This window comes from Lepidochelys kempii, chromosome 1, assembly GCF_965140285.1.
Source record: "Lepidochelys kempii isolate rLepKem1 chromosome 1, rLepKem1.hap1, whole genome shotgun sequence".
Taxonomy (NCBI): Eukaryota; Metazoa; Chordata; order Testudines; family Cheloniidae; genus Lepidochelys; species Lepidochelys kempii.
In genome coordinates, this window is record NC_136380.1 from 259,656,550 (window position 1) to 259,684,518 (window position 27,969).

A 27,969-nucleotide genomic window follows, 5' to 3' on the forward strand; every position below is an offset into this window, starting at 1 on the left:
GCTGGAGTCTGGATTTGAAGTTTTTTTTGTTGTAAGATAGCGACCTTCATGTCTGTAATTGCGTGACCAGAGAGATTGAAGTGTTTTCCGACTGGTTTACGAATGTTATAATTCTTGACATCTGATTTGTGTCCATTTATTCTTTTACGTAGAGACTGTCCAGTTTGACCAATGTAAATGGCAGAGGGGCATTGCTGGCACATGATGGCATATATCACATTGGTGGATGTGCAGGTGAACGAGCCTCTGATAGTGTGGCTGATGTTATTAGGCCCTGTGATGGTGTCCCCTGAATAGATATGTGGGCACAGTTGGCAACGGGCTTTGTTGCAAGGATAGGTTCCTGGGTTAGTGGTTCTGTTGTGTGGTATGTGGTTGTTGGTGAGTATTTGCTTCAGGTTGCGGGGCTGTCTGTAGGCAAGGACTGGCCTGTCTCCCAAGATTTGTGAGAGTGTTGGGTCATCCTTCAGGATAGGTTGTAGATCCTTGCGTTGCGTTGGAGGGGTTTTAGTTGGGGGCTGAAGGTTATGGGTAGTGGCGTTCTGTTATTTTCTTTGTTAGGCCTGTCCTGTAGTAGGTGACTTCTGGGAACTCTTCTGGCTCTATCAATCTGTTTCTGATGCCGCTGTCATGCGAGCATGAGTGTCAAGGCGTCACTTCATTTATGTCCTACTGATGGGATCCATCAATTTTTCCCACCACCAATCACAGCCATCCATCACAGAAAAGTTTGAGGTTGGATGGCTCTGAGGATTGGGGACGGGACACAGAGCCTTACACCTGCAGGTTGTCTGTTGCAGTCTATCCCCAAGTTAATAGTAATTCATGAATGCCACCACCTGATGGGCATTCACTGGCCTATGTGAAATGAATTTGTGCTCTCTGTCCATTCCTACTGGGATTTATATTTGCATAGCTGAAATCACCAACATGAGCAGGACTAACTGGTATCACTCTTTAGCAAAAGAGCAATCGAGGATTGAATGAAAGGACCATGAAAACTGACTCCCCTCTGTCTTCCTAGAGGAGGTGATTCCTCCAAGCCAAAGACTGAAGCTCTGAGCTCAGAGTCCATGTGTGTTGAAAGTTTGCACTCCTGCTACCCATGACGTATCAGTGCTGTGCATGAAGGACCAAATCCTCCGTCAATAAAATTATATCAGTTTACCACCATTGCTTGAGGGTCTCACCCAGAGATTCCAGCCACAAGACCTGTCAACCCAACACCTTTCAGCAGCACCAATTCACTTAACACGAAGCAGCATATTTCCAGATGGAGGGTTTTTAAGGCTTTTTCTTTTTTTTCCCCCTCCCCCGCTTCAAGTATTCCCTCTAAGCAAAGGCTCTTTGTTTTTCAGTTCATCCACTTTGTGATTAAGTGTTTTAATATTCTGGAAGATTTGTGTCAATATGGCATTGTATTCTGCTACAGTATTACCTAAATAATATTATATTCAATTATATATAATCATAAATATTACCTAAATGCAGTTCTAATTCCTGGAGATCACTTTCTCCCTTTCTCTTTTGTAACACTTTAAAGACATCTTTAACTAAGTTTCTTTTGTATCTGTTTACTGTAATCACCACAGCCAGGTGGGTGAGGTTGTCACCCTTTCACTGTATATTGTCCCTTTATCTATCTGCAATCTGAGACTCTCTAGATCTTGCCTTTAAATCTCTGGCTCCTAACTGCATTTCTCTGGGAAGCATTTTGTGATGCTGGGTATGAAGGATGTTCCATAAAAAGCCTGTCTTATTTATCATCAGAACAAAACTGGCTCATGGGTCTTTTTATCTATTTAGTAACTTCCCAAGAAAACAGGAGCAGGTAGTTCACCAAATTCAGCCTTGTCTCTCCCGCTTTCTTTTTTTTTTTCTTTTTTCCCCCCCAAACACTTTCTCTTCCCCCCACCCCCTTAACAATAAGGAGGGTGTTTGACATTAGTGCCTTGTTTTATTTTTCAGGTACTGTTTATCTAAAGTACTGTAAAACGGTAGAGGACGAATGTGCCCTTGTTTTCTCCAAAGTTCACTTTCACCTGACCTTTAACTATTTTTCAGTTGCAAGAGGCAAGATTCTATTCTTACATTTCTGCTTTTTTGGGTCTCCCCCTCCCCCTCCCCCTCCCAAAAAAGTCACCATGACAAGGAAGAAAAGAGATAAACACAAGATTCTCCTTTCTCTTTCCACTTTTAAGTCACAAGACTGCAAGTCAGCACAGCAGGTTCTATTTGTCATAAGCTTCTTGTTTACCGTGGGCCAAGTCACTTAGCTTATGTTTCATCTTACCCCTCTGTAAAATGGAAATAATAATCCAGTATATGATAACAATAACCTCCTTACAGAGACCTAATTCATTAGGGGTCTATGAAAGGAGGATGCCTTAAAAGCAGAGAGTATTATTATACTGCATGGGAAATTGTTGGCTTGTTTGGATTCCGAGTGATCTGCGTTTCATGGATTCTACTTAGGTGAACAACTCCTTTGGGGGGGGGGGGGCAAGGACTCTCTTTTCATTGTTTATCTGCACAATGCCTAGCACTGTGCAACCCTGATTCCTGCCTGGGCCTTGTAGTGCTACTGCAAAACAAGTAATACAAACTCACTGCATTTAGAGCTGATGAAGCCCTACCAGGTCATTTCCCACCCCTTCCTCGCCCCCTGCCAGCACCAGATGGTTCCCTATAGTATATTCCCGGTCCAGGCAGGTGCCCTGAGACAGCGGCTGCCCCCATCGCCCCAACCGCTTTTCCTGGGGGTTGTGCTGGGTGTATTCCCTCGGCTTGTACCAAGGGCTGCTCATTTAAGACACTCCCCAAAGCCCACCCATCAGTCTCCTCCTCCCACCCCTCCCAGCTCCAAGCACAAGGCATTCCTTTGTATTCCCTTCCATTGCAGAGGGAGAAGGGGGGAGAGACACCGCAAAGCTCTCTCCCATTGCTGGGGGTGGGCGGGCTTTGTTCACACGCAAAGCCCGCCCCCACAAGGAGCTGCCGCTACCTGTAGTTTTAATCTCCACCTCCCGCCCCCCCCCCCGCCCCGCGGCCCCCCAGCTCGAGGGCCGCGTGCGCTGGTGATGGCCGTGCCTAGGTGACTTCACTCCACCTCCGCCGCCCCGCTCCGGTCTTCACCCCCTCTGGGGCGGCGGCCGGGTGGGGAGGCGGGTTGGCTGGTGCTTTTGGTGCCGGAGCCGGGGACCGGGAGCCCCGCGGGCAGGGGCGCTGCTGCCACACACATGAACGACTTGCCGCAGACCTGCCAAATGTTGCCAGCAGAGGGAAGGAGAGACGCTGTCCCCAGGCTGATCTCTGCGGCGCACCAGGGCTCGGATCCCTCCCTGTGGCCGCAGGGCTGATTCAGGGGGCGGGGGGGGAGGGGTGTTATTATTATTATTATTTATTTATCATCCATTTTATTTTCTTGGCTGGCCGCCGCTGGCTCCCTCTGCTCTCCTGTCCCCGCTCAGCTTCCCCCGCCCCAACCAGCGCCGCCCCCCCGCCCCCCAGCCCCAGCCGCGCGTCCTCCTGCTCTTCCTGGGCTGCCCCCTGCACAGGGAAGCGGCGGCGGCTGCCGCTGGGGGTGGCGGGTAGCCGCGATCGCAGGCAGCGAGAGAGGGGGCGCGGGCGGGGGGGGGTGTGGGGGGGGGGGGCTGGAGGCCGGGGCTGAGCCATGCCGGGGGGCGGCTGCTGGAACCAGGGATGGGGCGAGAGGCTGCCGCAGATCTCAGCATCTCCCCGCCGGGGGCCCAGGAAGCCGAAGAGCCGCCGCCGCTGCTGAGAGCCAGCAAAGGGGGGCGATGGGTGAGTGAGAGAGACGCCCCCCCCCGACTCTCCCCCACCCCCCAACTTGCCTAACCTCCCCCGGCTTCCCATCGCCTCTCCTTCCCATGCCCACTATCCTCCGCCTCCCTCTCCTAGCTGCCCTCTCCTCTCCCCTTTGCCCAGCATCCGTCCTCCCTCTTTCCCTCTCCTCATCTGCCCTGTCACCTTCTCCTACATCCCTCTCCTTCCCCATCCCGCCCACTCCCCTGTTCCCCCTCTGTCATCCCTTCCCTCCTTACCCTCTTCCCTGCTCCTCTCATCTCTCCTTTTCCCCCTCTCTCTCCTCCTGACCTCCTGCATCCCCTCTGGCCCTCCGCACCCACCCCCAATCTGCCCCTTCCCCCCCCCCACGTGTGTGTATGTGTTGCCAGGAGCTGGGGGGAAAGTTTAAAGGGCTGATCTTGAAAAAATGAGCAATTTAGAGCAGGGGGAAAAGGGGCTGGGAAGTTGTTTGTTCACATGGGGGCTGAGAGGTTACTGGCCTCCTCTCTGTCCAAATTGGGCCAGCTCCTCCTTTCAGCATCCCTGCTCCCTCCTCACTACCCCTGCAGGAGTCGCAGGGTGGAGGGGAGGGTTTTAAAATCCCTCTGGCTCCCCTATGAGTCTTTCATTTTCTTTCCCTTTATGTGTGTGGCCTACAGCCCCTACCCCAAGAACAGCTGTAGCTTCTGCAAGGGGAAGGAGGAAATCTCAGCTCCCCCCTCCCCAAGCATCCATAGACGCAAAGCAACCTGTGTCTGCAAGAATGTACGGTGATAATGTCTTATATAGGCTGCCAGGGAGAGAGATGCTTCCCCTTCAAACACCCGATCATCCCAGCTTCCCACACAACAAAGTGTCGGTCCTGGGGAGGCAGAAGAATATGTCACAACTCCCCTAGCCATCTCTCTGCCACCCCCGCAAAACACAGCCTGAGCCACACCAAGCGAGGAGGGGAGCCTGCAACCCAGTCATTTTGCAGCAGGAGGCCCATCTGCTGCCCGCGCTCTCCGTGCCAGGAGGGTACTGACTGTATACGTGTGCCAGCCCTGCAGCATTCTATAGGGAGGAAAAGGAGTATCTGCACGGGGGCTGGGAAGGAATATAAAATACAGATAATCAGACATCGTCTCCCTTCAGTCCCCATGTCAGATTGATATAATCCCCCATCAAGGGCTGGGCACAAAGGGACGTGGGCTCTGCGTCCCTCCCCAATTCTGTAGGGCTGCTGGTAATGCCTAGGGAGTTGTTAGCTATAAATATCTCTATATTTGTTCTAAAGCAGTGTGTGTGTGTGTGTGTGTGTGCAATTTTGCCATCGCGAGATCTGTTTCTCCACACAAGCGTGACAAAGGTGATGGGGGGGGACAGAGTGTGTGCTGCAGCTGCAGACCTGCTTAGACAGCTCGCAGAGATGAGAGAGAGACAGAAAGAGAGGCAAAGCAGGAGGGATGGAGACAGTACTGAGCTCTCTCAGCCTGTGTTTTTATCAAGGGATGTCTGGTGACAACGCTCGAGAGCAGAACTTGGGTCACCAGAAAGTCCTTCCACATCTCCCAGAGCAGAACTCAGGTTACCAGGACCTCACCCATGTGAGCAGAGCTTGGGTCAGCAGGAAAACTGACCCCCAAAAGGGCAAAGCTTTGGTCACTGAGACACCCCTTCAGAGAATGGCACTCCGGTCACCAGCAAACCCCACCACCAGAGCGTGAATTCAAATCACCCCAAACGCCCACCACTACTGCCGCGAGGAGCACCGCTTGAATCACCAGGAACCACCCAGTCATGCGAGCAAATCTCCAGTTGCCACAGACTCCCACCCTGGCCTGCAGAGCTTGAGTCATCACAAACCCGCACCCCCAGTAATGGAGCTGAAGTCACCTTAGCTGGAACTCCCACTCCCCTCCCCTCCCCCCCACCCCAAGACAAGAATTCGTGTTATCTGGGTCCCTCCCTCAAACCTGGTGCTTGAGTCAATTCTGAGCACCTCTCCCATCCCCCAAGAAAAATCACTTGTAATTCCCTGTGGATGGAGCTTGAGTCACTACCAGCTTCTAAGAGCAGAGCTCAAGGTAACCTAGGACCCAAAATTAGAGCTCAAGCCAGCTGAGAACCACAGCCTGTGAGGGGAGCTCAAGGCAATGGAAACCTCACTCAAGAGCGCACCTCCAGAGTCCCCACTCCTGAAACAGAAAATAGTGAGTGTGGGGGACATGTTTTTAAACCAGGATTGGACAAAAGCAGTCCTCTGGGTCTGTTTCTGGGAATCCCTTGATTTTCCCCTCCTTTACATCCTTACAAACATCCTTTAGGCACTGAAGTAGTCCCTGTCCTTATAAACAACGGACAGGGAATGAAACCTTGAGTCTAACGGCTGGGCATCACAGAACTCCTGCTCCAATCTTTGGTCCTGCCTCTCCACCCTGAGATGGTTCTGCAGTAGTGACAAGAAATCAGCTGCAGGTGTGAGGTTCCCTCCTGCAAGGATGCTCTGCTGTACCTGCATAGCTGGGTGTTAATCCTTTGGATGTACAAGAGACCCTTCTGGAGACAGAATGCCCATCGTCAACAGAGGTGAAATATCCTGACCTGGGGTTGTGGAGAGGGGGCAGATGAATGCCTGAAGGCCGGTTCCTAATGTGGTGACTGAGCTGCTGCCTCTGACGTGTCTGGAGACACACAATGCCTTTGGTCCATGATGCTCTTGAAGCCTGCCCAAGTCTGCTGTCCGGAACACTTTGAGCCATTTTGACTGCAGTTTCAAAGCTGAGCCATGGCCTCTTCCTCACAGCAAACGTCAGTAAGGTTGGAAGAAGAAATAGTTCCCTGTGCTGTATGAACAGACTTTCTGAGCAATGCAATCAAGAAGAGTTGGTCTAAACTGGGGAGGAGGGGCGGGGTGTGTGTCAGGGCAGGCCCACAGTCATTTGGGGTCTGCCAGGAGTTTTGAAATGGGGGCCCTTGTGCCCTGCACAGGACTTTGAAAACTACACCAACTTTATGGCACTTCTGCTGAAGATCCCTGTGGAACTGAATCTTCCCTGCGGCTGCAGAGTCAGTGGACACCTATTACTAGCCAGGTGTGCATGGGTGAGTGTGACTGGACTGGTCACTTGTGCGGACAGTGTACATGTGAGGTTGAGTTCATTGTGCGTGTGTGGTATTGTGTCTTTGTGAGCACTTGTGCCTGTTTGTGTAGTGGGTGCATGCATTGTGCCTTTGTGCATGTCTGGGTGTGTATTGCGGGCCGGGGGCAGGTATGTATGGGCAAAGACTGGGAGTGTCCAATAATGCATGCATTTACTGTGTGTTTTCATGTTCAGGGTGTGCATTTGTATGTACAGTTTAAGTCTGCAAGCCCATGTGGTGTCTCTGTGTGGCTGAGCGTACGGCACGTGTTCACGATTGCGTGTAAAGGTGTAGTTGTGCATAGGCAGTGTGTGAAGCACACACGGGTACACACTCTCTCTTTCTCTCTCCCACTCCTGCATTAATTTGTTAGCCAGGCAATAAACTCTGCATTGGGTCAGGGTTCTCAGCACCCTGTGCCTGGATTTCTTGCTATTCTGAGAATACCAGCTTTAAGATAAATGCACTTTCCCTCCTCCCCTCCCCAAATGATGTCTGTCTTCTCCCGCACATCAGAGCAGAGAGAGAGAGGGAGGGAGGGGAGCGTGGTGGTGGTGGGCAGGGTGAGGGAGCTCGTGCCAGCATTCACCAGGGCTGGTTAGATTGGAGATAGGGTTATTTGCTCTGAAATGAGCCCTTTGTACATTGTTGGAATCTATGACCCAATCAGAAAGGGATGTGGCTGGAGGAGGAGGAGGAGGAAGTGCTGAAGAAGACTGGTACAGCTGACATTAACTCCAGGGCAGGAAGCGGAGGGGAAGATAGGGAGTTACCAACTGGCGCAAGAACCTGGGTCATTTCTCTGAATCAGTCCAGGTACCTCAAAGGGCCTGTCTACATTTCGAGCTTCCTGAGGTCACTGCATGGAGGGGAGATAGGCGAGCCCCTCTCCACCCCCAGCTTGGCTGGCCCCTTACCCCATCCCTGGCACTATTCATCCTGCTCACAGGGTGCAGTCTCCGGATGGCTGGAGGCTCAGCAGGGTGCATCTAGCAATGAGAGGGTTATTCTGAAGTCAGGGAATGTGCGGGGGGGGGGGGGGGAGAGGTGCAATGCAGCTACCTATGCAGGTGTGTGCTAAATGTTTTCCATCTTGCATTCACTTTGGAGGCTGGTGGCACTGACAGAACCATTCAGCGTGGGGTGGGGAAGGAGTCCCCTTCAGGATGGGACCAGCAGGCAGTGCTGAGGAACGCTGACAGAACGGCAGGGAGGGGTTACACAGGAACCACGGGCAGCGTTCCAGGTTAGGGTTGTGGTGCATTGATAGAGAGCAGCATGAGAGTGCCTGTAGGAGGAGGTGCTGCAGGCCGGGATTGTGGTGCATTGGCAGAGCTGTGTAGCAGCCCAGGACTAGAAGAGCAGTGGTTGCTGGAGGGCAGGATTGTGGTGCATTGGAAGAGCTGTGTAGCGGCCCAGGACTAGAAGAGCAGTGGTTGCTGGAGGGCAGGATTGTGGTGCATTGGCAGAGCTGTGTAGCGGCCCAGGACTAGAAGAGCAGTGGTTGCTGGAGGGCAGGATTGTGGTGCATTGGCAGAGCTGTGTAGCAGCCCAGGACTAGAAGAGCAGTGGTTGCTGGAGGGCAGGATTGTGGTGCATTGGCAGAGCTGTGTAGCGGCCCAGGACTAGAAGAGCAGTGGTTGCTGGAGGGCAGGATTGTGGTGCATTGGAAGAGCTGTGTAGTGGCCCAGGACTAGAAGAGCAGTGGTTGCTGGAGGGCAGGATTGTGGTGCATTGGCAGAGCTGTGTAGCGGCCCAGGACTAGAAGAGCAGTGGTTGCTGGAGGGCAGGATTGTGGTGCATTGGCAGAGCTGTGTAGCAGCCCAGGACTAGAAGAGCAGTGGTTGCTGGAGGGCAGGATTGTGGTGCATTGGCAGAGCTGTGTAGCAGCCCAGGACTAGAAGAGCAGTGGTTGCTGGAGGGCAGGATTGTGGTGCATTGGCAGAGCTGTGTAGCGGCCCAGGACTAGAAGAGCAGTGGTTGCTGGAGGGCAGGATTGTGGTGCATTGGAAGAGCTGTGTAGCGGCCCAGGACCAGAAGAGCAGTGGTTGACAGAGCTGTGACGGCCCCCCTCCCTATGGCAGAAGGAGATGGGTTTGTATTGGAATTGTGGTGTAGTGATACACTCCCTGAGAAGATAGAACTGGATTTCTGCCCCTCCCCTCCCATTGGACTCTGGCTGCAGCTCTCAGGAAACAGGACCTTGACTCCACAGATCTCATCAGACTCCCTGATACCACTTTGTAATGCTAACCCTTTGTTTCCCTCAAGCCTTTCCTGAGAGCAACAGGTGCCTCTTTGGCTGCAACGCCCCCTCCCCAGCCCTGAAGCAAAGGGGATAATTTTGCCCAGACACTTGCCCAATTGAGTACCCCCCCAGGAGGAGGCACAGCACTCTAGTCCTGGCTTTTCCTTTGATGTCTCCCCACTGAAGCATATAGCCTTGGGCAGGCAGAGGAAATCAGCATGAGGAAAATCAGTTTCCCTGTGGGTGGGGAGGGGTTTGTTGCATCTGGGTAATGCACTAAACAGCCACCCCAACCCAGGGTGGGATCAGCCACTGATGCAGGACTTCCTGCTGAGGCAGCTGACTCTGCACACAAAGACACTCACCTCCTGTGCTCAGCAGTATGGGGAGCCCAATTAATCAGTTGCTTGCTTCCTTGGCTGGCTCTGGGCTAAGGAGTACCCAGCCCTGTATCTGTCTGTCTGTCTAGGATTTTCTCTGTTACCCATCACTGTAGTATTTGAGCACCTTCCTTCTTTCTGCAGCAGCCCCCAGGCTGGGAGGATAGCGCTTGTCTTACTAGCTTTGGTTGGATGTGGGGAGGGGTGATTGTCCAGGGGGCAAAGGTGACTGGGGAAGTACCCAGGTGTCCTTTGTAATAATCATCACAATACTTAGCACTTCTCTGGCAAGTTTCACCTCATGATCTCAAAGGGCTTTACCAAGCATTAACTGATTTAGCCTCATTAACTAAGATACTCACCTCCCTCTGATTAATTAAGGGAAATAAGTCCTGTGAGACAGTTGTGTTATCCCTATTTTACAACAGAGGAAACTGAGGCACAGAGAGGTAGTGACTTGCCTAAAGTCTCTCCCACGTAGTGTTGGTAGCAGAGCGAGGAATAGAACTCCCTGGTCCTGACTGCTTCCTCATGAATGGTTTCATCAGTGGCCCAGAAGACACCTGCATGATTGGTGCCGCTGTGTTGATTCTGAACTGTTTTACCAGATCAAGATTCCAGCCCCCAGTCCCGCCCTCCCCTCATCTATCACCAGATCTGTTCCCCCATATTGGCTTCCCCATCAGTGCTATTTTTTCTAATTATGTAAATCCCTACAGGATAGGCCAGGACTAGTGGGGTTGGAATCAGAACCCTGAATGTATTTGGGGCTGTGGTGTAACTTTAAGTAGACTTTTTCTTTTCATAATGGCAGTTTTGTAAACCTCAGCAAGCAAACTTGAGATGCATAGAGGAAAAAATGCAAATTAGTCATGCTTCAAAAACTCTCTTGCTTCTGTGAAACCAGTGATCTATACACAGACACCTGTTGTGTTGACTCTAGCCACATTCTGGTACCTTGTTGTGGCATTAAAGCTATTGGAATTGAGCTGCAAGCGAGAGAGACAGCAGGCCTGAGAGAGAAGAATGAAAAGGAGACCCCCTTTTGGATGCCACTCCCTTTGAGAGAGGAGCTGAAGTTATGCTGCATTGTTCAGAGGCAGGAGAGAAGGTTAGGGCAGTGCTTTCTGTTTCTCTCCCACAGCCACCACCAGTGAGGCATCCAGCTGGGCAGCAGGTGAGAGGAAGTAGTTCATAGAGACTGAGTGTTTTGGGGTGGAGGAGTCTTGGATCCTCTGGCAGTTTGGTTTCCAGCAAGGGCAGCTCTTTGAAGGGAGGCTGAGCATAGCATTTGTGGTAATGACCGTGTGCTTGGTGCTGCACAGAGTAAGAAGAAACCCACATCCTGCCCTCAAGGAGCTCACAATGAGAAAGAATGAAAACATTGAGGGTGTCAGGCATCTAATCCTTCCCTTTTAGGATAAGCCTTGATACCTGTGTGCCTTGAAGGGAACATTGTGGATCATGCTTGGTTATTTAATGACCCTATTGCTTGAGAGAACATTTCCTTGTCCCTGCCCAACATTTCCCCAGGATGTATGCATTTCTGTAAGGTGGGGGTTTGCTGCAGGGAGGGGGGTAGAAGACACACCTCCTGCCTTCAGACCATCCTCCCTGCTCTCTCCGCATGCTGCTCTGCCTCTCCATTGCCTCCAATATGAATATGTCCAGCCAACCCCTTCATGTTCCAACTGCCTCCTCCTTTCATTCTCCCTGTGCCAGGGCCAAACGAACTGGGACCTCCTGCTAGCTCCCCTACTGCTTCGTGCAGGTGTGCAGATAAGAAAAAGAGATGCCATCACACCTGGCTCCAAGGAGACACTATCTGCTCCCTAAACCCCAGGGGTTAATATTGAGATTCTCTGAGCATTTTGGGGCTGGGGAGAAGTTTCCCACCTCTGTCATCCTCCTGCTGTTTGCTGCATGACTGTAGATTTGTCTGTGCATGCTCAGATACATACAATCCATACGCAGAAATGTGGTCTTGAATCCTTGTCTAACAGCAGCTTCTGGAGCTATGAGTGACGGCACCTGCATTCAGCATGGCCTGGGGAATGATGGGATTGCTTCTGCATAATTTAACAGCCTTCTGAATAATTCATAGTGCAGTTGTGCTATGGAACAGTCTTCTAGTTTCCTGTAAGTGCTGGAGGTAGCTTCCATCCAGCACAGGAAATTATTGCTCAGTGATGAGGAAGCTGTGCTTGTATTCCTATCTGTCTCTGCAGCAGCGAAAACATTGAAAGAACTCTCCAGCAGAGCACACCCAGGACTCCTATCCTAGCTCAGGCATGCTGTGCTGCAAAGTATTCTGGGGACTAGGGATGGATGGGGTGGGAGGCTCCATTGTTGGAGCTGTGTGTATGTAATAGCAGGGCGGGATGAAGCTTGGGATAGGATATATAGAGACTAAATTCCCTTCTAACCCCTAACAGAGGGAGGTTGCCATAGGCCAGATTTGGGCTCCAATTGTGGGGGGATGCAAGAGTGGCTATCTTAAAAATTCTGATTGCTAGTTCAAGGCCAGGGTACGAATAAGTTCACCATCCTGAAAGCAGTTGCTGGCCCACCAGAGTGTTTCCTGCCTTGGCAGTTCATAGAATCGTAGAACTGGAAGGGAACTTGAGAGGTCATCTAGTCCAGTTCCCTGCACTCGGGGCAGGGCTAAGTATTATCTAGACCATCCCTGACAGGTGTTTGTCCAACGTGCTCTTAAAAATCTCCAGTGATGGAGATTCCACAACCTCCCTAGGCAGTTTACCTTCATGATACAGCAGACTTTAGAGTCATCTCTTTCTCTGGTAGAATCTAAGTCAGTGACACAGAATATCTTTTAACTGGCCCTCACTCACCTTGTGTCTCTAATATTCTGGGACCAACACAGCAAATCACACAGGTAGTGTCTGAAAGTTCTCAGATTTGCTCAGTGGCCTGTATGAAATGACTGGGGGAAATTTCAGTCGTGTTCCCAGTGAACAGGAGTCCACATCACAAATATCACCATTACAACTAGTTGGTGGGGAACTCCCGCATGGGCCATGGCAGCAGAGGATGAGCCAGGCAAGCAGAATTACCTTCTTACCCCTGCAGGTGGCCACCCAGCACAGGACAAGGCACACTAGCTAGGCAATGTGAATGCAGATTGCACTGCTTGTGCTCTACAGGTGTTATAGAGAGGAGACTTCAGTTTCCAAGGATGTCAGGCCGTTATCGTTCAGCAGTCGTACAAACTTGCGTGCGCACACACGCTTCATTACCCTCTTGGGTTTGGTTTTCTTCTTCCTTCACTTCATTTCCGCTCGGGCTTCAGTAGCTGAGATCTCACAAATGGCTGGAGTTAGAGATGAACATGTTTACAACATTTAAAAGCTGATGGGGGGTGGGGGGCAGAGGGAGGAACCAAGCTGGTCATCAGAAATATAGAACTGTAAAGGTCCAATAGCTCCAGTCCATCAGGGCTAGCTACACACGTAGTACTGAGAATGAAAGCTGGCCTCTGTGTTTTTCAGCTGTGTTGGGTTAGTTTGTAGCTTTGGTGCTTTGTGAGAGATCACAAACCCTCATTGGTTCCTTGGTCTGGCAGTGCCACTCTTTTTCCTTCCTCCTCGCACTGGTCCAGGACTAAATATAGAAAATTCAGAATTTTGGACTAGAGTGAGTTTCATCCCATGCAGGGAAAGTCCATGATTCAAATCCCTCAGGGCTAGGGATGGATGGGGTGGGAAGCTCTATTGTTGGAGCTGTGTGTATGTAATAGCAGGGCGGGATGAAGCTTGGGATAGGATATATAGAGACTAAATTCCCTTCTAACCCCTAACAGAGGGAGGTTGCCATAGGCCAGATTTGGGCTCCAATTGTGGGGGGATGCAAGAGTGGCTATCTTAAAAATTCTGATTGCTAGTTCAAGGCCAGGGTACGAATAAGTTCACCATCCTGAAAGCAGTTGCTGGCCCACCAGAGTGTTTCCTGCCTTGGCAGTTCATAGAATCGTAGAACTGGAAGGGAACTTGAGAGGTCATCTAGTCCAGTTCCCTGCACTCGGGGCAGGGCTAAGTATTATCTAGACCATCCCTGACAGGTGTTTGTCCAACGTGCTCTTAAAAATCTCCAGTGATGGAGATTCCACAACCTCCCTAGGCAGTTTACCTTCATGATACAGCAGACTTTAGAGTCATCTCTTTCTCTGGTAGAATCTAAGTCAGTGACACAGAATATCTTTTAACTGGCCCTCACTCACCTTGTGTCTCTAATATTCTGGGACCAACACAGCAAACCACACAGGTAGTGTCTGAAAGTTCTCAGATTTGCTCAGTGGGCTGTATGAAATGACTGGGGGAAGTTTCATTCGTGTTCCCAGTGAACAGGGTGTTACCATACACACTGTAAGGAGAGTGATCAGGTAAGGTGAGCTATTACCAGCAAGGCGGGGGACTTTTGAAGTGATAATCAAGGTGGGCCATTTCCAGCACTTGACAAGAACGTCTGAGGAACAGGGAAAGGGGGGGGAATAGTTTTATTTTGTGTAATGACCACTCCCAGTCTCTATTCAAGCCTAAGTTAATTGTATCCAGTTTGCAAATTAATTCCAATTCAGCAGTCTCTCATTGGAGTCTGTTTTTGAAGTTTTTTTGTTGAAGAATTGCCACTTTTAGGTCTGTAATCGAGTGACCAGAGAGATTGAAGTGTTCTCCGACTGGTTTTTGAATGTTATAATTCTTGACGTCTGATTTGTGTCCATTTATTCTTTTACGTAGAGACTGTCCAATTTGACCAATGTACATGGCAGAGGGGCATTGCTGGCACATGATGGCATATATCACATTGGTAGATGTGCAGGTGAACGAGCCTTTGATAGTGTGGCTGATGTGATTAGGCCCTATGGTGTCCCCTGAATAGATATGTGGACACAGTTGGCAACGGGCTTTGTTGCAAGGATAGGTTCCTGGGTTAGTGGTTCTGTTGTGTGGTTGCTAGTGAGTATTTGTTTCAGGTTGGGGGGCTGTCTGTAAGCAAGGACTGGCCTGTCTCCCAAGATCTGTGAGAGTGATGGGTCGTCCTTCAGGATAAGTTGTAGATCCTTGATGATGCGTTGGAGAGGTTTTAGATGGGGGCTGAAGGTGATGGCTAGTGGCGTTCTGTTATTTTCTTTTTTGGGCCTGTCCTGTAGTAGGTGACTTCTGGATACTCTCCTGGCTCTGTCAATCTGTTTTTTCACTTCAGCAGGTGAGTATTGTAGTTGTAAGAATGCTTGATAGAGATCTTGTAGGAGTTTGTCTCTTTCTGAGGGGTTGGAGCAAATGCGGTTGTATCGTAGAGCTTGGCTGTAGACAATAGATAGTGTGGTGTGGTCTGGGTGAAAACTGGAGGCATGTAGGTAGGAATAGCGGTCAGTAGGCTTCTGGTATAGGGTGGTGTTTATGTGACCATCGCTTATGAGCACCGTAGTGTCCAGGAAGTGGATCTCTTGTGTGGACTGGTCCAGGCTGAGGTTGATGGTGGGGCGGAAATTGTTGAAATCATGGTGGAATTCCTCAAGGGCTTCTTTTCCATGGGTCCAGATGATGAAGATGTCATCAATGTAGTGCAAGTAGAGAAGGGGCATTAGGGGACGAGAGCTGAGGAAGCGTTGTTCTAAGTCAGCCATAAAAATGTTGGCATACTGTGGGGCCATGCGGGTACCCATAGCAGTGCCGCTGATTTGAAGGTATACATTGTCCCCAAATGTGAAATAGTTATGGGTGAGGACAAAGTCACAAAGTTCAGCCACCAGGTTTGCCGTGACATTATTGGGGATACTATTCCTGTCAGCTTGTAGTCCATCTTTGTGTGGAATGTTGGTGTAGAGGGCTTCTACATCTATAGTGGCGAGGATGGTGTTTTCAGGAAGATCACCGATGGATTGTAGTTTCCTCAGGAAGTCAGTGGTGTCTCGAAGGTAGCTGGGAGTGCTGGTAGCGTAGGGCCGGAGGAGGGAGTCTACATAGCTAGACAATCCTGCTATCAGGGTGCCAATGCCTAAGATGATGGGGCGCCCAGGATTTCCAGGTTTATGGATCTTGGGTAGCAGATAGAATACCGCAGGTCGGGGTTCCAGGGGTGTGTCTGTGCAGATTTGTTCTTGTGCTTTTTCAGGGAGTTTCTTAAGCAAATGTTGTAGTTTCTTTTGGTAACTCTCAGTGGGATCAGAGGGTAATGGCTTGTAGAAAGTGGTGCTGGAGAGCTGCCGAGCAGCCTCTTGTTTATATTCCGACGTATTCATGATGACGACAGCACCTCCTTTGTCAGCCTTTTTGATTATGATGTCAGAGTTGTTTCTGAGGCTGTGGATGGCATTGCGTTCTGCATGGCTGAGGTTATGGGGCAAGTGATGCTGCTTTTCCACAATTTCAGCCCGTGCACGTCGGCGGAAGCACTCTATGTAGAAGTCCAGTCTGTTGTTTCAACCTTCAGGAGGAGTGCACCCAGAATCCTTCTTTTTGCAGTCTTGGTAGGAGGGTCTCTGTGGGTTAGTATGTTGTTCAGAGGTGTGTTGGAAATATTCCTTGAGTCGGAGACGTCGAAAATAGTACAAATGGTTTTCCCTCCTCCCCCCCCCGCTCTCCTGCTGGTAATAGCTCATCTTAAGTGATCACTCTCGTTACAGTGTGTATGGTAACACCCATTGTTTCATGTTCTCTATGTATATAAATCTCCCCGCTGTATTTTCCACTGAATGCATCCGATGAAGTGAGCGGTAGCTCACGAAAGCTTATGCTCAGATAAATTTGTTAGTCTCTAAGGTGCCACAAGTACTCCTTTTCTTTTTGAATTAAGTATGTTAGGCTTGTTTTTTTCATACTGGAAAACTGCCCCTTTTCAGGATACCATATGTTTATCACCAGTGTGGACCAGCCACTGGAGATCTGCTCAATAGGGACCTTATTTTTAGGGGTATGGCACTGCAACCCAAAGGCTTGGTTAGCAGGGGCCTTGTCAATAAGAAATGCCTGCAAACCAGAGCAAGACTAGGTCTGCAGAGCCCATGACACTCTAACCGAGCCTTCATTTGTCATTCTAGTGCCAGCCTGGGACATTTCAAGATAAGATACCAAGGAGCTCTTCCTACTGTATTTCTTTCCAAAAGTAATAAATAAGTGAAATTACATAATAGTGCGGCTGGGATTACATTGTCAGGGTTTTGTTTAAACCCTGAAAGGGGAAATGGAGAACAAAGGAAAAATAAATAAGGCCTGTTCTTGGTCCAAGTAAAATTTCCATGAACACACACAACCCTTTCCGGAAGGAATAGCACTCTCTGTGCTGGAGGTAGCTTCTGAAAAAGAGAGAGGGAGAGAGGCAGAGGGGGGCTTGAGAGAGAGAGACTGACAGAACCCTAGAGGAAATGTCTCAGCATGGAGTCAGGTTTCTCTCTTTCCCATGAAGAAGGGGGTAATGCTTTTTGCATCAGATTGGCTGATTGCTAGACATTTACAGCAGAGGAGGGGGATCTGTAGGCTGCCAAACAGGACTCCTGAGGACTGAAAGAGAGAGAGAGAGAAAAAGGAGGAGGCGGCGGCTGGGAAATTTATTCCAAGCAGTAATAGATTGGCTACTGTGGGAACGTGAGTATGCTGCCAAGCCTCAAGTGGGGCAGTGATGGACGGGGCCGGGGTTGGAGGGCCAGCCTCTCCTTTCCTTGGCTGCTCTAATCCCACCAGTATTCCTTTTTATTTCATGGCCTCTCTTGATTGTATGTATGTATTTATTTATTTGAATTGTCTTGGAGGTTTTATTATTTCCCTCCTTAGAGATCTTTTATCTGATAGATGAAAAAGCAACTGACAGCACCTCCAAAAAAACTATGGCAGCTGGAGGCAATCCTGCTTCTCTCTGTCTAGGTTTCCATGCTATGCCCATCACCCTGGTATCTGAGCTGCTTCTTCAAGTATATGTCCGTATGGATTCCATACTGTGCTTCCTGGGTGTGAGAGCGGAGTCATTTTGAATGGCAATGTCCATTAGGAGCCCTATGCCTACTCTTGCTTCAGTGTGAGGGCCTAAAGGTCAGAGTAGCTGCAACCCTCCTTCAGTTACCACTTAGCGTCTGTGGCAATGAGAGGCAACCTGGACTGTCCAACCTGCTGCTGTTCCTTGAGCTTCAAACTTAACCTTTTTGTGAAGAAATCGCTCATCAATTTCTTATTACTCATTTATTCATTGCTCCTTCTTTTTTTGTGTGGAACATCCAAGGAAAAGTAGAGGAGCCCCCTTGTCCACCCCCTGTATGTCCCCCCACCCACCCTCCACAGCAGGTCAAGACACGTCACACCAGTCACTGGCATGCAGACTCTAAACCCACAAGGCTTAAATGCTGCCCATTGTGTGACAGTCTTATGCCTGGAATTGATGGGCACAGCAAATGTCTGTTCTGCCTGGTGGAAGGATGTAACCCCAACAATTGCTCTGTCTGCTGCTCCTTCTCATCCCACACCCCAAAACAGAGAGATGTGGCTCAAATTACATCTCAGAGCAATCCATGAAGATAGTGTCTGATCCCAGAAAAGACATCCTCCAAACCAGAGTTGAGGAGGCTAGTTACAGCATGCACCCCAGTAAATGGCCACCATGCCTCTGGTTCCAGCAGGAGGAAGAAATCTGAAAGGGTGACAAGACTGCTGGTATTGGCGCCAGGATCCTGGGTGCCAATCACCCAGGTAACAGTGGTACACAGCCTCCGTGTTGAGCGCACTGGTCTGACTCTGGAGCAAGGAGACCTGGCACATGCGCTATCCCCTTCAAGCACTGAGTGACAGAGCCCCACTGTGCATGAACGCAGTTCAGAGTGTGCAGTGTGCATACCCCACAAGGAGGGCCTGAAGCAATTTTCCAAAGGCAAGTCCTCCAAATCCTCATAGTCAAAGGACAGGAGCAAGGCACTGGCTGCGAAAGAGGCTTGGGAGACCACAGTGCCAGCACCAGAGTTGATACCGAGACCAGCCCCGGTACCAGTGCCAACCATTGAACCCTTCCCCAGACCAAGATACAACTTTGGGAAGCTGCTTTCACCCCTCCTTTTGGCACCAGAACCAACACCGGCACTGGCAAGATCAGCCCCAAACCCACAACTAGTGGTACCCCTATTCCTGGAGATGAACTTCTCCTCGCCATCTTCAAGCCAGTCCTTCTTCCCAACTGCAAGCAGGGAATCCTCTCCATTAGACCAAAATGGTACGTAAGGGGAGGTCTGGAGGTGCCCTGTACTGGGCCCTATACGTGACTGGCAGTGGATGGGCCAACCACAATCTAACCAATACCTGTATAATTTACCATAGTGGACTTACTGGGCCCACCTTCCTACGGATCTCAGAGTGGAGCCCATGGCAGGTGCCAGGGAAAGGAAGGTGGTTTATATCACCATTGGAATCAATGCCTAGTAGCCCCCCCAACCAGAATCAGATGAGCCCCCTTGTGAGGGAGCGGAGGCGACTCTGGAAATTCTCCTCCCCACCTACAGGCGTCTTCTCCTCTCTGGATGAGGCCATTGTCTTGATCCCAACACTGGCCATCGGTGACTTCAGAGCCTCCCAAGACCTGCTTTCAAGAATAGCTGAAACCTTGGACTGGGAGACAGCAGTGAGCCAAGAAAAATATGCACAAGCGTCTCAACAGCCTCACTGCTAACAAGAATTGCCCTACTGATCAGTGAGGCATATTGGACCATGGCACAACCCAGCCTCGTTCCTGACTGCTTCAAAGCAAATAGAACAGTGCTATCAAGTCCCTCCCAAGGGCTTCTAATTTTTATGTGCACCCGACACTGCATGTCGTATCTGCAGTCCAGGATAAGACCAGGGCTACTAAGGGGACTCCAAAAGATGATAACCCCAAAACACTGGACCTTTTGGGCCAAAGTCTTACTCGCCAGCCTCCGTCCAATTCTGCACCATAGAAGCAGGACCTGTTTGAGGAACACAGTTTTCTGATGTAAGAGAGGGTGACCCCTTCCTATAAGGTTCCTCCAGGACTGCAGGAAGGACCTAAGAGATAGGATCTGGGGCAGGAGGGGGGAAATGAAAGTGAAAACAGGGCTACAGGTAGCAATGAACAAGTCTGATATCACCACTCGATCCATGACTATGGCAGTCACAATGCACTGGTCCTCCTGATTACAGGCATCTGGGATTCTAATAGAAGTCCAGGTAACAATGGAGGACCTACCCTTTGAGGACATAAAGCTCTTCAGCAGCTGAATGGACAAGGTGTTCTGTTCCCTCCAGGATTCAAGGGCAATGCTAGGCTCTTTAAAGATCTACACTCCGGTGCCGTACCACAAGCACGTCTGGTACCAGTCCCTGCAAAGACAAAGACAACCATCTTGTTCCCACAGTTGTCAACTGGAATAGCCATCCAGAAAGTAGCCCTGTTATACCAGGAGGTACATGTCACCCTCCTCCTCTATCCCTCCCCAGGCTTCCTCTCAGAGGCAGCAGATTTAATGGCGGTGTTGAGAGCCACGCTAAAACCATCTCAGAGCTTATCTTTGGGAATCACCTTGCCCCTCCCACTGGGCATGGTCAGAGATTACAATGACAAATGGGTGCTAGACACTGGTATGTTGAAAACTGTGTACAAATTTCAAGCTGTCACTTTAAATCGTAAAGATTTTCCTGGTCCTGCTCGCAGGCTATGAGGCTTTATAGGGAAACGTGCAATCAGAGTGGGTGTGCAGAGAGTCAGCCAAGAGTAAGGTGGGGTAAGTTGTGCCTCTCTACTTTAGGGAGCATCCTGCCTTGTGTGTCTCTGGTTTTGGGGTTCTTGTATGTTATTCCGAATTCTAAGTAATAAAATAGTGTTACGCTACAACTTTCCAGCAAAAGTATTTATGTTTTTATCTAACTTCCCGATGTGTATGCCGTGAACATACCAGACATCACCACCCATGGTTACGCTATCCTATTCCTTTCCTTACCCTCCCCGCTTCCCTGTCCCTCTTCAAGGATCCTTCTCACAAGAGCCATTATAGAACAAAATGGCCTTCTAGCTCCAAGTAGGAGCGATGGAAGAGATTCCTCAAGAGAGCAAATCAAGAGGTTTCTGCTCTTGATATGTCCTTATCCTGAAGGAGACAAGGAGCCTTTGTCCTAGCCTAGGCCAGAGGAGGCTGAACAAATACATAGAGGTGCTTTGAGTCAGGATGGGAACTCTTGCCTCCATTATTCCATTGCTTCAGGCTCAGGACTAGTTTGTGGCCTCTTGATTCTTACAGGATGAAGACTTCCAAATAGCCATCCACCTAGGCCACTGGAAGTACCGGAGATTTACAGTAGATCCAAATGATTACCAGTACCTTTTGGACTCTCTATGGCATTGAGAGTCTTTACGACATATCCATCCCTGTTTCTCACTGAGTCATCCAACAACCCCTTTGCTCTGCCTGCTATACCACTCTCAACTGTCCATTTCTCTGCTTCGCTCAGAATCAGTGTTTTGCCTTCTTCCATGCAGCATCTTCTGCCTGGAACGCCATCCCTGAACGGCCCTGTAAAGCCACTGCCCTTTTCTCTTCCACATCCCACCTTGAGACCCACTTCCTCCAGGATGCCCACAAGAAGTTCACTAGCTAACATTAGGGCCATTTGAAAATTGGTGATGTTTATTTAGCCCACGATCTTCAAAAATGGCCCCTGATTTTGAGTACCTCAGTTAGTGTGTGTCCAACTTGTGATCCCTTGTGCTGATTTTTCAGAGCACCTGTAGCTCACATGGACCTCAACTGGAGTTGTGGGTGCTCAGCATCTCTGAAAATCAGGCCCTAGGTAGCTGTAAAAGAATTGGGAACTGTCAAAACCCAGGTTTTGTTCTTGCTGAGTCAGCTGACTCCTTAGGTTAGTTCTGCCTGAGCTTTTTCAAGGAAGGAAGGGAAGTGGTTTCCAGCAGGATTAGTTGTTTTATTTTAAGGCTTCGTAATAAGAAGATCAAAATCTTGCAGGCTCTTCTCTCAATCTGTGCAGGCCAAGTAGTCCCTTCCCCAAGTCTGTTCCTCACATCAGTAACCAAAATTTCCTGGCTCTTTCCTCAGAGCCTCAGCAATCAAGGACTTCACACAGTCTCCCTCCTGTCTATTTGGTTTCTGGAGCAATCCTTCTCTGCAGTAGCTCTAGTCCTAGTAGTGGTCCATGAGCATGGCCCCTGGCACCTCAGCTTTCTGGAGGAGGTTGCAATACCCCCACCCCTTTCTACTGCCCTCTTTTATAAGGGTCAGCTAATTAAGTTCCAGTTCTCTCTCAGGTGCAGTGGGTGTGGCTAATCAGCCAGCTGCAAGCCTCTGACCCCAGAGGAATGGCATCCTTGATACCTTCACAGTATCTCAAGTTGGACATCCCAAAATGGAAGCACCCTAAATCAGCAGCCACTTCTGAACACAATGTCTTTGTTTTAAAGACACAAGGTATCTCTTCTCCCTGTGTATCTTGCCCCGCTTCTGCACCCTTTGTATGTGGCTTATCATGTCAGACTGTAAGGTCTTCAGAGAGGTGTTTGAACACTGCCTAGTATACTGTGTATAGTCCCAGAATACTGGCGTTAAAGTCAGCGGGAGTGTGTAGAAGTGCTGCTCCCCTTCCTCTGCTAACAGCAGAAGGACAGGTCCTGGGAAGTCAGTGAGCTCCCCCTCCTCCTGCCTCTTTACTGGCTGGGGAAATGAGCATAGGGGCTGGAACTAGGGGTGCTGTTGCACCCCCTGGCTCTTGAAGTGGTTTCCATCATATCCAGGGTTTACAGTTTGGTTCAGTGGCTCTCAGCACCCCCCACTGTACAAATTGTTCCAACACCCCTGGAAATGAGGACTCATCCGGCGAGAGAATCTGAAGTGAGAGCACCAGGAGCAGCTGGTGTCTGGGTTTATGACTTGGGACTCTGAGCCCGTGGAGCAGCACCAGCGCACAATGGTCGGGGTGTCAATCAAGATGGGAGTCACCTATCTGCTTCACTCCTGGTCCACAGGATGCTCCTTCTCCTTGCTGGTTCCTTGTTCCCTGCAGATGGGGTGGGGAGGAGGGAAAGTCTGCCACCTTCAGCCCTCCCTCCCCTGGAGGGGAGGAAAGGAGATGCCGCCTCACTTTCCTAGCCAGAATCCAGGGGAAAGAAAATGGGCCTGCCCATTCCCTCTGCAACCCCTCGAGAACCCCTCTGCAACCCCTCGAGGGTGGTTAGGAGCACATCAGTTGTTTCCCTATGCAGCACACCTACATGCACGCACACTTTGGGCAGCTTTGGGGCCTTTTTGGGGCTGTGGACTCCTTTCAGCTACGTTTATTCAGTTGTCCCCATTCTCTTCTGTGCCTTCTCTCATCACCCAGCAGGATACAGTGGAACTTCACTACGTCCTGCCAGCACTTGTCCCAAAATAAAAACAAAGTGGCAAGCTTCTCCTCCTTTGGTGATCTACTTTAACCAGTACGGAAGACACATAATAAGTAACTATAATAATAATTTTTCATTGGAAACTGGAGCCAGGTGTCTTTGAGTTTGCTTGCTTTTTTCTGTACGTGATGTCAGCCTCTTCTGTGGCATAATAACCATCCTCATGGGAACCGGATGTCATGAGCAGACACTGACTTGGGTTGGGGGAGCCCATTCTAGATGGTCATTCAGACTCTTTTTTTTCTAGGACTTCAGGTGTTGGTAGAGGGAGAGGCAGAAGGTGGGAATGGGAAAGACTGTGGGAAGATGGAATTAGAGTACTGGCTTCTTGCTCTTGGATGATCAGAGAGAACCAAGCAAGAAAACTAAGGTTTGTTTGGGGAGAGGTGAGGAGTTATACAGGAGCACAGTGGATCTGCTTACACCTATGTCTTATACGTTTCTCTCTGCCAATTAAGACCCAGACTTTATGTCTAATCCACACTTCCACTATCTGTAAGGGGAAAGCTACTGTGGATGGGGGATTTGTCTGAGAGGTTGGGAAGGTCTCATATTGGCAATAAGGGAGCATGAAAACTGAGAAATAGTTATGACCAACTTGCTTTGTGCCACTTTCAAACACAAAAGGGGGCCTTTCCTTATCTTAGTACATGACAAATAAAGAGAAGAACCTTATTTGATTCCAGTGGGGCTTTAAAATCCATTTTAAGGTTTTCCATAGCACCCATCAATGTATCACTGTGGTGTCTAAATGCTTCCCAGGTAAATTAAATCTGCATAGCAAGGTCCCCAGTGGATTTGTATTGAGTTTTCTGCTCTTCTACAGCCCTGGTTTAAAAGACAATCTGCTTGGAGAATTACATAATACTAATATCACTATTATTAGTTTTAACCTAGTTATAAGATTAAGTGTAGTTATCAAAGAGAAGGGACTTGTAATGAACGCTGAAGTTGGTCACACTCAGGGTTAGACTGATGACCTCTAGAAGATCATTCCACAGCCCCTCAACCTCCAGTTCTACCAAGACTGCTTTATCTCCAGTGTTTTGTACTGGGTGTTGGGAGCTGCATTGTCCCAGAGTAATACAACTATCTTGCTGGATCCTGGATGGGGAGGTGGTTGCTAAAGTAGCTGACTCCTGACCCACTCATGACTTTGAAGATCATGGCCAAGACTTTTTTAAAAAGACAATAGAAATCAACTGGGAGACGGTGGAGCGGCTAGAATACAGAGGTGATGTGCTCACAGAAGCTCATCCCATTGAGGAAGGCTGGCAGACATATTGTATACAAGATGGAGTCTCTGCATTGCATCTATCTTAGTCCCGATATACAGCAAGATACAGTAATCTAGTCTGGAGGAGATCAACACATGTCGCTGTGGTCAGATCCTCGTCCAGGAGGGAGGAGTGGAGTTTCCTAGTAAGATGCAGGTGGAAGAAGGCATTTTGTCACCACTGCGACTACTTGGTTGTCTAGGCTTGGTGATGAACAGAACCCCATGCTCTCACTAGTTTGACAAACGGAAGGCAGCTGCCTTCAGTGGACGGGGAGGACAGCATCTTCGAAGAGTTTCTCCCCTTCCAGACAGCATCACCTCAGGCTTGCCTATGACCAATGTAAGACAGTTATTTTTCACCCAGGTGCTGATTTCTTGTGACATCCTGGTGATGGTGTTCATTGTAACTAGGGAAAATCAGATAGTTGAATGCTGCACTGTCTGCTCCAGGTGTCTCATGTTGGTAGTGAGTCAGTGACACTTTGAGGTCAGAGGTGTCAAAGTTGCAGGGAGGATGAATGACATGAGGTTTGTTGCCTTGAAGGAGGCTTTGATAGTTTCCATTAGCAGTGGAAAACAGTTGCTCTTTGCTTATTGTCACCAGCCAGGAGAGTCATAGATGGACTTTCAATTCAGTCCCTGAATGAAGGGGAACCTGATCAGAATCTGTGTGCAGCCTTGTACTGTGATCCCCCCCAGAATGTCCCTGCTAGGGTCCTAGCCACACATAGTCATTAAAGATATCATGGCATTTTTCATAAGAGCAAGAGTGTTGAATATAGTGCCCTGAATAAGTTTGTACTGGGACAATTACATTCCGTTTCCTTACATTTTTTCCCCTGCAATTTCAATTTGATAGTGTATTCTTCACTTCCTGTTCTAAAATAGCGTGTAGTGCTGCCATGGCCTATCAAACTGTAGTTGTCCACCCTAGTGATGGCTTCCTTTCAGTTGCTCTGAAGAGATCCCTTTTATATTCCTTGCCTACTTAAAAAGATGTTTTCTGGGGCACAGTTTATTCAGGGTTTGAAAGTGCTTTGAGACCCTGTGTGTGCAAATGCCATTATTCTCTCTTTGTCCCCTGAATGGACTCTGGGTGCAGTGCCTGAGATGAGGAGAACCTGTTCTAGATTTGTGTCCACCTGGTATGGACTCAACATTTAGCCTGCCCAGGACGGGGAAGAAAATGCTGAATTGGATTTCTGTGCTCCATGGAATAGATTCTGGGCAAAGTCTCTGAACTTGTTCCAGTTTGTGAGCTGCTGTTTAAGTGTCTGGGGGACATGTGGGTGAGTGGATGTGCACTAGGGCTGTTGGTGCCAAGATTAGGGGTATCATACACCTGGCTGCATGCTCTGCCTCCTCTTCCCAGTGACCTTCAGAGCAAAATCTGGTGAATTGCCAGCCCATAAACTTTGTGCATTTTTCTTCCTTGTGATCCAGGATGTGATTCCAGGATGACATAAATCAACTGATCATTTGATATTTCCCAGGGCACAGTAAAATGTAGCAAGCAACTGGGGATGTTGCGGGTGCACCACACTCCCAGCTGTTCGTTACTGCAGAGGACGCTGGCTATAGGTCCAGGCTTATCCCTGGGACCTCAGGCATGGAAACATCCTTGAGGCCCCCTCTTAAAAGAAAACAAACCCCTTGTTCTGCTGCTGGGGATTGGAGGATGGGCTGGGAGATGCTGCTGTGATGTCTCAAGTAGTTACTCAGACCTCTCTCCCCACCTAACTTTCAGAACAAATGTAACCTTTCTACCTGGTTTAACCAGCTGTGTTCTTTGTTTGCTGGGTGCCGTTGCCAGTCCCTACCGAGTCAAGTTCACTCCCAAAAAATTGTCAGGGGAGAGGAGGCTCGGTGTTCCAGTGTCCCTGGTAACTGATCATTGCTTTGTGAGGAGCAGCTAGCTGGTGTTCTGTGCAGGAACCTGAGAACCTGTCCCTAGTAGATTATTAGATATTTCCCTTTCAAATTTCTACCATGCACAAGGTGTTTTGAATAGGAAGGGTGGGGAGAAATGTCCTCCTCACCTTATGACCTGTGGCCTTAGCTGCAATTCCGAGGTGTATCTCACACTTCAAAGCTGACCTGAGGAAAGGGAAAGGAAAAGAGCACAGACATTTTTTGTCTCAGCCCACCAAGGGCAAAGAGGCTGCTCCACTCCCAGTCAGAGGAATCCCTGGTATGTGAGGAAGGAGTTGATTTGGGGGAGGGGTTTTCATACTGGCATATCTGCACTTCTCAATTTGCCTCCTTTAGAGATGTTTCGGGAAATGAGTTTGACAGTTCTCAGCACCAGGATCCCAACAAAAGGCAAAGATGAGCAGGAAAAATTGTCTTACAGGAAATGTCAGGGCTGGAAGAGAAGAGGGTACTGCAGGTTAAGATTGGGCTAACAAAGCTGCTGACAGTGGCTGTGTGCCCTGGCAGAGCTATGGGGGGGTCTCAGGACTGGAATAGCAGTGAGTGTTACAGGTCAAAATCGGAGTACATTGGCTGAGACTTGCGGACATAGGAGAGCTGGAGAGGAAATTCAAGTATGCAATTTTAGGGAGCAAAATACACTTTAATTTCTGAAAGCCTGTATCCGGGAAGGTCAGCTAGTTTCCATGAGCTATTCAAACCTTGGTCTGTTTACTGAGCCTACCACCAGGCAGGCCAGCTGTGGTGGGAGTACTTACCCAGTAGGAACTGGAATGAAATTCATAACAAGCATCACACAGACCAACCAACAGCAGCTGGATAAGAACATAGGAATTGCCACAGGGATTATGCCAAAGGTCCATCTAATTCAGTATTCTGCCTTTGATACTGAGCAGGAGGAGGTGTAGTCTTGTGCTTCCACAGAGACCTTGTACTGCATTATTATGTAGTTTGATCTACCTGTAGGACAAGTTCCTTCCTAACTGTAGGTTCTACTGACCTGGGGCTAGACTGGAGCCAGTAACCTAGAAGCCAAAGGCTCACTTTTTTCCCAGACCTAGAGCCAGAGTTTAACTGGTGTCGTATAGATGAAAGGCTCTGAATAACCCTCCTCATTCCGTGCATAAGCCTATCACCCTGTCACTCCATAATTACAGGGCTTGAAAAATCTACTCATCCAGGACAAGTAGGTATGTTTCTTGGCTATGTCCCATCCACTGCTATAGTACCTATGTTTTCATTTTAAAAACATCTAGCCTAAAGGAAACCTTCCAAATGTAAGCAAAGCAGAATGGCTTCCTATAAGACCACTCCAGTGCTTCCACTGATGGGAGGAGAGAGAGAATGGGACGCTGGTACTGTTGGCCATAGGGTGGCCTGATGGGGGTGCCACTCTCTAGAGCAGGGGGCCCTGGTAGGGTTGTCAACTTTCTAATTGCACAAAACTAAACACCCTCGCCCTGCTTCTGTCCCGCCCCTTCCCCGAGGCCCTGCCCCTGCCCCACCCCTTCTCTGAAGCCCCGCCTCTCGGTCACTCCATCCCCTCCACCCCCCCAATCATTCACTGTCCCCCCACCCTCACTCACTTTCACCAGGCCGGGGCAAGGGCTCCAGCTGGGGGTGTGGGCTCTAGGGTGGGGCCGGGAATGAGGGGTTTGGGATGCAGGTGGGAGCTCCGGGCTGGAGCCGAGGGGTTCAGAGTGCAGGAGGGTGTGAGGGGTTCGGGCTCTGGGATAGAGTTTGGGTATGGGACAGGGCTCAGGGCTGGGGCAGGGGGTTGAGGTGTGGGAGGGGGG

General features: G+C 49.5%; 2 protein-coding genes across 7 annotated transcripts in view; both read left to right on the forward strand.

Moving 5' to 3' along the window:
- The first annotated feature begins 3,717 nt into the window (after positions 1 to 3,717).
- MGAT3 (beta-1,4-mannosyl-glycoprotein 4-beta-N-acetylglucosaminyltransferase) overlaps positions 3,718 to 27,969 on the forward strand; it is a 37,237-nt gene continuing 12,985 nt past the window's right edge. The window contains exons 1-3 of one of the 6 annotated variants that reach the window (XM_073326800.2): positions 3,724 to 3,804; positions 21,829 to 21,988; positions 22,899 to 23,015. The gene's annotated coding sequence lies outside the window, so the exon portion shown is untranslated. Of the gene's footprint in view, positions 3,805 to 6,869; positions 6,895 to 21,828; positions 21,989 to 22,046; positions 23,016 to 27,969 lie in introns of those variants that run through there. The other 5 variants (XM_073326801.2, XM_073326802.2, XM_073326798.2 and 2 more) reach the window with 5 other exon arrangements.
- MIURF (mitochondrial elongation factor 1 upstream open reading frame) overlaps positions 3,720 to 27,969 on the forward strand; it is a 49,301-nt gene continuing 25,051 nt past the window's right edge. Inside the window, exon 1 of the mRNA XM_073326811.1 lies at positions 3,720 to 3,804. The gene's annotated coding sequence lies outside the window, so the exon portion shown is untranslated. The remainder of the gene's footprint in view (positions 3,805 to 27,969) is intronic.